Genomic DNA, 8683 nt, shown 5'->3' with positions numbered 1-8683 from the left:
TGCAAGACCCTGGTTAGCCGGTTGACAAGTTCATCACCCGATGGAGAGAGTTGGTGACCTTTCACGCCGCTCTCATGACCGAGAAGGAAGCATTCCATACCTGCATACGACACATGTTTCCCGTGAATACTCTACATGTCGAGGCATCCAATCCACCCTCCATGTCAGAGCTCATCTCTAAGATAGTTCATGTCGAGGGATTGTTCAAGCACCATGGCAACCCTCGTTAGCAATCCTCTGGCTCAAACTCTCACTCCAACAGTCGGGGCAATCAAAAGACAATGATCAGCACGGTCGTCACCATGACTGACACCAAAGGCATGGCTCCTCAAACTCTCGATGTCTCTAAAGCAGAAATGCCTCAGACCATGGGCAAGTAGCAGTCCTACAATGAGGTCCTACCTCCTAAAAACAGTAAGTAGAACGACTACTGGACCCAGCACCAGAATAAGGTTTACCTCTTTGACATGGAGTGAACCCATGCATTACTCCAACTGCTGTTATAACTGAACATGATCTACCTGACAGTGGTCACCACTGTAGAGTCATCGAGGCAGGAGTCGAATGAGAAGTACTACGCCTATCATAAGAGAGTACCCCACCCCACTCACGACTGCTACAAGCTCAACGACACTATCAAGGCCCTTATCAAGAGTTCAAAAAGGCATTCGGGGCAGCTAAGGCATCTCACATAGTCACAATTCAAGAGGACGATGGGCACCCTCATACATTTTTCTCTATAATGCCCAAAGAAGGGGTCTCCACCCCAAAGCTGACAAGGCAGCCCAAGTTCCTGCCTCCAAGGACCGAGAACCTCTGGTGCACGTACCACCAAGTACGACAAGAGGTTTAGGGTGCAAGACACCCTCAGGTTCCTCTTCCGCTTGTGCAAGAAGATCCCCTGATACAAGCTCAGCAAAATACTGAGCAAGACCCTCTGCAGGCCCTCTTTGAGGTAATGCTTCAGCAGGGTCTTGTCACCCCCAAGTCAGCCAGACAACCTAAGCATCTTGCCTGGGGCATGAAAAAACTCTGGTGACCCTATCACCAAGTGTGGGGTCACGAACTCAAGGAGTGCACTTGGTTCGAGGCCATAGTTGTGGATAAAGTCCAACAAGGCCACATCATCTATGCGGTTCTCTCAGGACATGTCCAAGCCCTCACTCCCTTTCAAGAGGAAGCCCCGCTATAAGCCCCTCATGAGCATGCACTAGACCTTTCAGAGCCCTCGACCTCTCAGTCCTGGGAAGTCTACCATGGGCGAAGTAGACTCAAATCCTTGAAACTAAGGCAGTCTACCAAGCTAGGGCCACTCACCAGCCTGATAGGGCAGTCCAAACACCCCTCAGGAATCCCGAAGGAGATGGTGCGCACCTAGGTCAGCCCACCGAATGAATCATCTTCCTTGGCCACTAGTCGAGGAAGAATTACTCAGGCCTCTTCCTCCACTGCCGACCTTACGAAACTTCATCCCAGGCGCAGCTTGCCTCATCTTATCGTCCAATCAGGCAGACGGCCCTAAGTTATCAATATCTCAGGAGTCAGCCAAAATGGGTGACAACGTTAAAAGCACCCCACAATGGTCAAAGCTAGGGCATGACCTTAAATACCCCTTAAAAACTTCCAATTCCGGAGACGACGTAAAAAGCTGCCCGGAACGTTCTAACTCTTCTTCTCCTTCCCCCGCCTCTATTGCTTCTGTAGGTACCACTCGGCGATGCCCAGATTTCAACACTTTAAATAAAGAGTTCGAAAGCACCAGCCTCACCATGTCGCAACAAGAGCGCCTCAAAGAAATATTGGCCCAGGTGGCAGGATTCTCTACAGCCGCCAATGCCCTGGCAGCCCAGACCAAAGCCGAGTCATCCTCGACCTCCTCTTTTAAAGAAGCCTCCCACATGGTGCCGATCTTAGAAGTACGAGTGAGCACGGGGCAGATGAACTTAAGATCAAGAAAGAAGCTACAGCTCACACCTCAAAGATCAAGATTCTCAAATTTCCTGATCCTTCACTTTCCCTTAAGCCTAAACCTCAAACCTCTACATCCCTAGTACAAATTCCTATTACTACCCCCATCAAACCAGACCGCACTGGCTGAACAAAGTCATCCAATGTCACAAACGAGAACTCAACCAAAGCCTGTTCCTAAGGCTACCCTATCACCTACACCAGTGACTGGATCAAGAACACAGAAGATGAATGAGGATAAATTAAAATACTATGTAATTGGGCACCTGAGAAAGCTTCCAGCCGTTTTAAGTATCTATGATGCCCTCCTGCTGTCTAGAGACTATCGTATGGCTCTGGTCCAAGCCCTTTCTAACCCAGAGGTGTACAAGACTGAGGTGGAACCTATTGAGGTTGACCCAGCCATTCTAAGTGGGTGCCTGACAATCTCCTTTTCTGAGGATGACCTTCAGTTGGGAGGCAAATTCCACAATCGGCCCCTCTTCGTGAATGGTGAACTGCACGCCTACCCTCTCAAACAGATCATGCTGGATGGAGGGTCAGCAGTTAACCTAATCCCAAGAAGGATTCTCACCCGACTGGGATTAGGGTCTGACAACCTCACTCCTACCCACATCACTGTGCAAGGGTTAAACCAATCAGGGAAAAGCCAGCCGGCATAGTGCGTCTTCGCCTCAAGATCGGTGATCTCAACGATTACGCTCACTTCCACATAATCGACATCAATACCTCTTACAACATCCTGCTTGGTCGTCCTTGGCTTCACAATCAAGGAGTGGTTCCTTCCACGCTCCACCAATGTTTCAAGTATAGCTAAGATGGAAGGAAACACACGGTCTATGCCAACAAAAGACTGTTCCCATAGTTGAAAACTCACTACGTTGATGCCAAGTACTCTTTCAAAGACCTTCCAGCATAACCAAAAGATGATGATCGGAAGTCTGTGAGAGAGACAGGACCTTCGTCTCATGATGACGTTGAGGATCTGGGGCAAATGATCACACATATGTTCAAAGAAGAGGAAAGACAAGGCAAGATCCTCCCTTTGACCCCCATTAACCCAAGTATACATTGCCACCTCTCCAAGGTCATGGTATCCTCTCCCGACGACAAAGCTTCTCCCTCTACTTCTAATTCACCACAACAAAACGACAAGTCAGAAGTATCCCTTGAGCCCAAGGAAGCCCTAGAGGTGGACCTTCCAGCACCAAGGGTCACCTATACATCAAACCAGTAAAAGGTTCTACATGTTCCCATCGGTCTCCGAGAGGTAGAAGTGACGCACCAACCACCACGGAAGGTGCTCCAAATTCCCTCCTCCTTGAGCAAGGAGATCATCGGCAGCTAAAGAAGGTACTACACTTCTCCGGGGTTGTCGAGGAAGTACAGGTTGACAAGAGTCAACCCTCTGGCTCTCAGGAACAAGACCCCACGGTGGAGCTGAGAAGCGAGGTGCGTAACCTGCAAAATCGGCTAAAGGCTATGCACATCACTTCAAAGCACTTAAAGGAGTTTGTCCCTGAGACTAAGACCTATGACAAGCTCAAAAGAAATGTACCTTGAATTGAAGTCAAAGCACCCCTAGACTGGAGCATTTATATCGAGCAGGCTCATCAAATCATGAGGACCATGAATTATGAGCCCCTCTCCAATCAAACACTCAGGGGTGAGGTAGCAACTGCTCCCCCATTCGAGGTCATTGAAGCCATTACAGGCTGCCACACAATGAAGCAAGGAGTGGGTTACTCTTTCTCGTCTCAAATCATGAAAGGGCAGAAGCAATGAAATGAAGAAGAAAAAGAGGGAAAAAAAGATATTTCATGCACAGGGAAGAGAAAAGGGTCATTTCATTCATTAATAAAAAATATCACAAGTGTCTTTTCTTTACAAAAAAAATGGAAAGAAGGCACCATTAAAAGCGGTCAATAATCTCATTGACCCTCCCTCTACATTCTTCAGTTGAAGCCTTCACTTACTCAATCTCGGCCCTCAATCCGGCCACCATGTTGGCCTCATGGTCCACTAAAGCCAGTTGCACCCTCAAGGACCTCTCAAGGTCCAGTAACTTTTGGCCTAACTCCTCATTCATGGCTTCCCACGCTGTTGTCTCCTTCTTCAACTCCTCAAGCACTCGTGCCCATTTAGTGATTTTCACCTTCAAGGCATGTATCTTGTCGTGGAGCGTTGCAGCTTTCTCGGCAAGGGTGGACCTCTGGGAGGCAGTAGCATCTATTTCCCCTACTTGGGCATCAACCAATTCTCGGCCCTGTTGAGGGAATTCTCCAACCACTCCAGCTTCAAATCCTCCAGTCGATTGGCAGCCTTCTCTGCCTGCAGAGCCTCCATTCTCCATCCCTCTAGCTCTTTAGCAAGGCTGTCAAAGTAAGGGAGCGCCTTAGGCACATTTCCTATGGTGATCCCCCTCAACCGCAAAAGTGTTGTGCCAATCTCTTCAAGGGGCAACTCTTTCAGCCTTTGGAAACCTATTTATTGTTGGCTATGTGGCCTTTCAAGGCCTTAAAGCCAACAGTCTTACGCTTAGTGGGAGTTAGAAAGAGACTGAATATGGGTACTTGACACACTAGAGCTCAAATTCATATACCTCGAATATTTGAGGCATTGAGAGTATACGTTTTGAGCGTGTGAACTCTCAGGGAGGTGTAAGGGTCACCTACCAGTCAGGACTATATTAATTGGAATACCTCATAGTTAATGTATCCAATCAAGAATAATAGAATCCGAGTATTTAAAAAAGTATTCACCCTCTATGGAATGGTCGGATCATGGGACATGAGCCCGTATCTTGACACGAGACCGTTTCATGGCATGTACACCCATAGTTGTATGGGGAAGCAACCCTTCTATAGTATTATCTGACTTAGAAGAGTTAGTACACATGTGCTTTGAGTGGACCCCTGTATTGGAGTAGGAACATGTCCCACAGGGGTGCACCAGTAATCCATTGAACCTCCGATGATAGGAAAATCTAGCTCAGCGACTTTGATGTGACTAATTATGTGTTCCTGCCATAGACTATGGAGCATATGTCCATTGGATTGGTTTGAGACACTGGTGAAACGTCATTTGTGTTAGCCTAATAGAAGACTCCAACTAGTGTTATAAGTCTAGAGATCTCATTTACCTTTGGCCTAAATTGATCTAAAATTGATGGGAAAATATTTTATATTGATGATAAATTGTGTACTAATGTTGAGAAATCATTTAGAGGATTTTTGGAGAATTTTTCAAATTTTTCAAATTTTTTAAACAATAAAATATGATTTTCAAATTTGTTTGACGTAAATACCAAACAAGGACATTCTATGGGGATTCCACATGGATCCCAAGTGGCCATAGGGATGCCACATAGCACCTCCACCTCCCCACTCGTGGATGACATCATGCTAACATCATATCTATATGGGGACCTATTTGTCATTAATTCTTTTGTTGGTATTATGTTATAACATGATTATCTTGTTATTTAAAAGGTTATATATTGTTATGACTTAAGTTTGATTTAAGTCACATGTTTTTTTTTTTAGCTCGTTTGTGTCATTTTTGGCACGTGTGAAGTCATGAGATTTTGAGAATTAATTTAATTTATATTATTATCCACATATAATTTTGTAGCATGTGAGTATATCTTATGTGGCACCACCTTATGGGCTTGACCCATGTAAAACTTTAATGTTGTTAAAATCCTATTGGTGGTGTCATAAGATATTTTATTCACATGTGTAGATGTCCCTTGTTACCTTTATGTCCATGTCCTTGTATTTTATTGACTCTCACAAATTATTCAAAAGCCATGGGCATAAGTGTAAGCATGAATTTGGACTTAATGGGAAATAAAACATGGAGCTAAGAGCTTCAAGGTAAAATGACTACAAACCTAGGTTTTGAGGAGTGAAGGGTGTCAAAAGCTTATCAATTTATCTTGGTGATAAGATATGGATGAGTGCCTTGGATAAAAGCCTCTCATGTGCCATTGATCTAAAGCATCAAGGATCAAGATCAAATCCATCTTTATGATCTAAGTATAAAAGTAACTTATGGGATAAATTATTACCCTAACTTTAGTGTTCACTTTAAAGAGAGAGAGAGAGAGAGAACCCTTGACAAAAATGTGGTCACCCATTAGGCTATCTTCTTCCTTAAGCTTTCATTTGAAACTCTTCCATGAAATAGACCATCATTTATGTGATCAAAATACCATTGTTTCATTAAGGTATTGATTTTTCTTATCATATTTTAAATTCCTACTTTATTTCCATTATCAAAGCTTGTTGTAATTCTTAATTTACAGTAGCTTCTTCACTTTTGATCATGTAAACTTGATATTTGAAGAGTCTCAAAGCAATAGTGTAGCCCATACACATAGTATCTGTAGACTAGCTGGCTTACTCCATGATCTTAAGTAGTTTCAACTTGATTTCTTGATCTTATTTTTTGGAATTTTTACTGAGAATATACAACTGATGAGAGGTTTATTTCATCATATTTGAGCATAAGAAATAGTCCATTGAGTTCCTTTTTTAATGTGGAAAAGTTCGTGTGGTCCTTTATGGACCACATAGTGTAGTTTCACGATAACTTCCTTATTTTGTGTAGTATCTCTTTCAAACTTTGAAGGGCTATTTTTATACATGTCTCTATCATGATTTCAACCCTATTAAGTGAAATAAATGTGATCATTTTCTTCCCATTAGATTGATCTCCTTGAGTTATTATTATTACCCGTGCCTTAGACCTCAAAAGGCCCTTTCGTAGCACCGGCAGAAGGGGTTCGAACCATGGTTTCTCCATGTATGTTTGCATGTTAACTTGATGTATTTACAGTTATTAAATAAATTCATGATTGGTTAAATTGAGTATGTTGTGTGAATATTGAGATTGTTTTTTAATCTTGCAGTATGAGCTTTAATGCTATGCATTATTGTTTATGCGAATTGAAATCTTATTTAATTATTATGATCAAGTATATGATGTATATGAGATATTATGATATATGATGAGGATAAAGAATGAAGATGAAATTATCATATAATTTTGATACAATGAGGAATTGCGAGTGCAAGTCATGCAATATGTTATAGAGATGTACAATGTGCATATTTGAATATTGTATTCAGTTTAATTGAATTTTCGAGTAGGGGATTTGTGAGGGACCTATTAGGGTTGAATTTTATTATTCAAATGTGTGTAAACCATGTTTGTAGGCTCGAATATATGTATTATGGTTTTGTATTAAGATATTCATGCATTTAAACCCTTGAATTTTTATACAACGGAAATTCTTTCAAAAGAATGCATTTTTAGCCCATTGGACTTATACCACCAACACTCGCAACATCTCAAAGAAGACACCTGGCATTCCACTGAAAGTGGGCTAGGGCAATGCTGTAGGAGCATCCATAGTAGGAGGACCCCCGGCTGCAACCAGAGCCTCTGGTTCCCCGGATTCAGCAACAACCTCATGCTGCTCTAGCGCCTCGGCAACGACTCCCTCACTCTAGCCCCCGATCATGACCACATCAAGCTCAATCCCTTCGCACCATCACCTCGTCCTCTGCAGGCACCGCAACCACAGCCAAGGCAAGACTGGCCTCTTCACCTGAAGCCGCTACCTCAATCTCATGATGCACCACAACAGCTCCCTCCTCTAGGGCAGCGACCCCTCCCCTTGGTCCCTCTTCTCAGACCGTCCCCACCTCTCGAGGCTCGACACCCTCTCCCTCTCTTTCCTTGCCCATATTTTTCGAGGTGATAATTTCAGCAACAGGATCCCCCACGGCATCTGCCTCCTCTGCGGTCACGGGTGCGGCCTCCGGACCCTCCAAGCCTAGTCCCTTAAGGCATCTTACTTCTGCGCTCCCGACAGATGCATCACTCGAGGCAACGGCCTCTTGCTGCTCGGATGGCCCCTCTTTGGTTCTTGGGGCCCCGCCCTCTTCTATTATCACAAACTCTATCGAGATTTCCCTTTCCTCTGTAGGCTCGACAACCGTCAGCACTCCAGGGGCTCTCTCCACCTCCGCCGCCTTGTCAGGAGCAACCCTATCACCCCCGTCTACCACCATTGCGTCTGAGCCCTCCCCTTCAGGCTCGGGTGTGATTTCCTGATCTAAAGCAATTTCAATCGGGGCAGTAAGCTCTAAGGCATCGACTCGAGTCTCCAAAAAGCTAGGAGAAGATTCATGCGAAGAAGAAGGCGAAGCCTCAAGAGCAAAGGGTGACGAGGAGATATCGAGAGACGCACAACCCTCTGAAGAATTCGAAAGCAACAAGCCATCTTCTGACTCATGAACCACTGGGATCATGTGCCCTTTACCCACCGAGGCCCTAGTTGCCTTCTTAGCTGGAGCATGAGGAATCGCTGCGGCAGCCTACTTTTCCTTCTTTCCCTTTGTCAACTCAGGCTCAGCAGCCTGCTTTTTCTTCTTTCCCTTCGTCAACTCAGCTGCAGCAGCCTGCTTTTTCTTCTTCTCCGGCCCGGCTCGGCAACCTACCTTTTCTTCTTTCCATCGGTTGGCTCAGGCGCATCAACCTGCCTCTTCTTCTTTACCAGCTCGGGAGTAGCAGCCAGCTTTCTCTTCTGCCCTTTCGCCTGCTTAGGCGCAACAGCCTTTGAAGTCCCAAACATGAAAGAACAAGTGGCCAATTTTCTACGAGGGCCGCTCCCTATCAGCTCATTTAACTCTTGGACCGGATG

Source organism: Amborella trichopoda, chromosome 11 (genome assembly GCF_054954075.1).
Source record: "Amborella trichopoda isolate Santa Cruz 75 chromosome 11, AtrichopodaSantaCruz75HAP2 v2.0, whole genome shotgun sequence".
NCBI lineage: Eukaryota > Viridiplantae > Streptophyta > Magnoliopsida > Amborellales > Amborellaceae > Amborella > Amborella trichopoda.
This window is presented reverse-complemented; position numbering follows the sequence as displayed.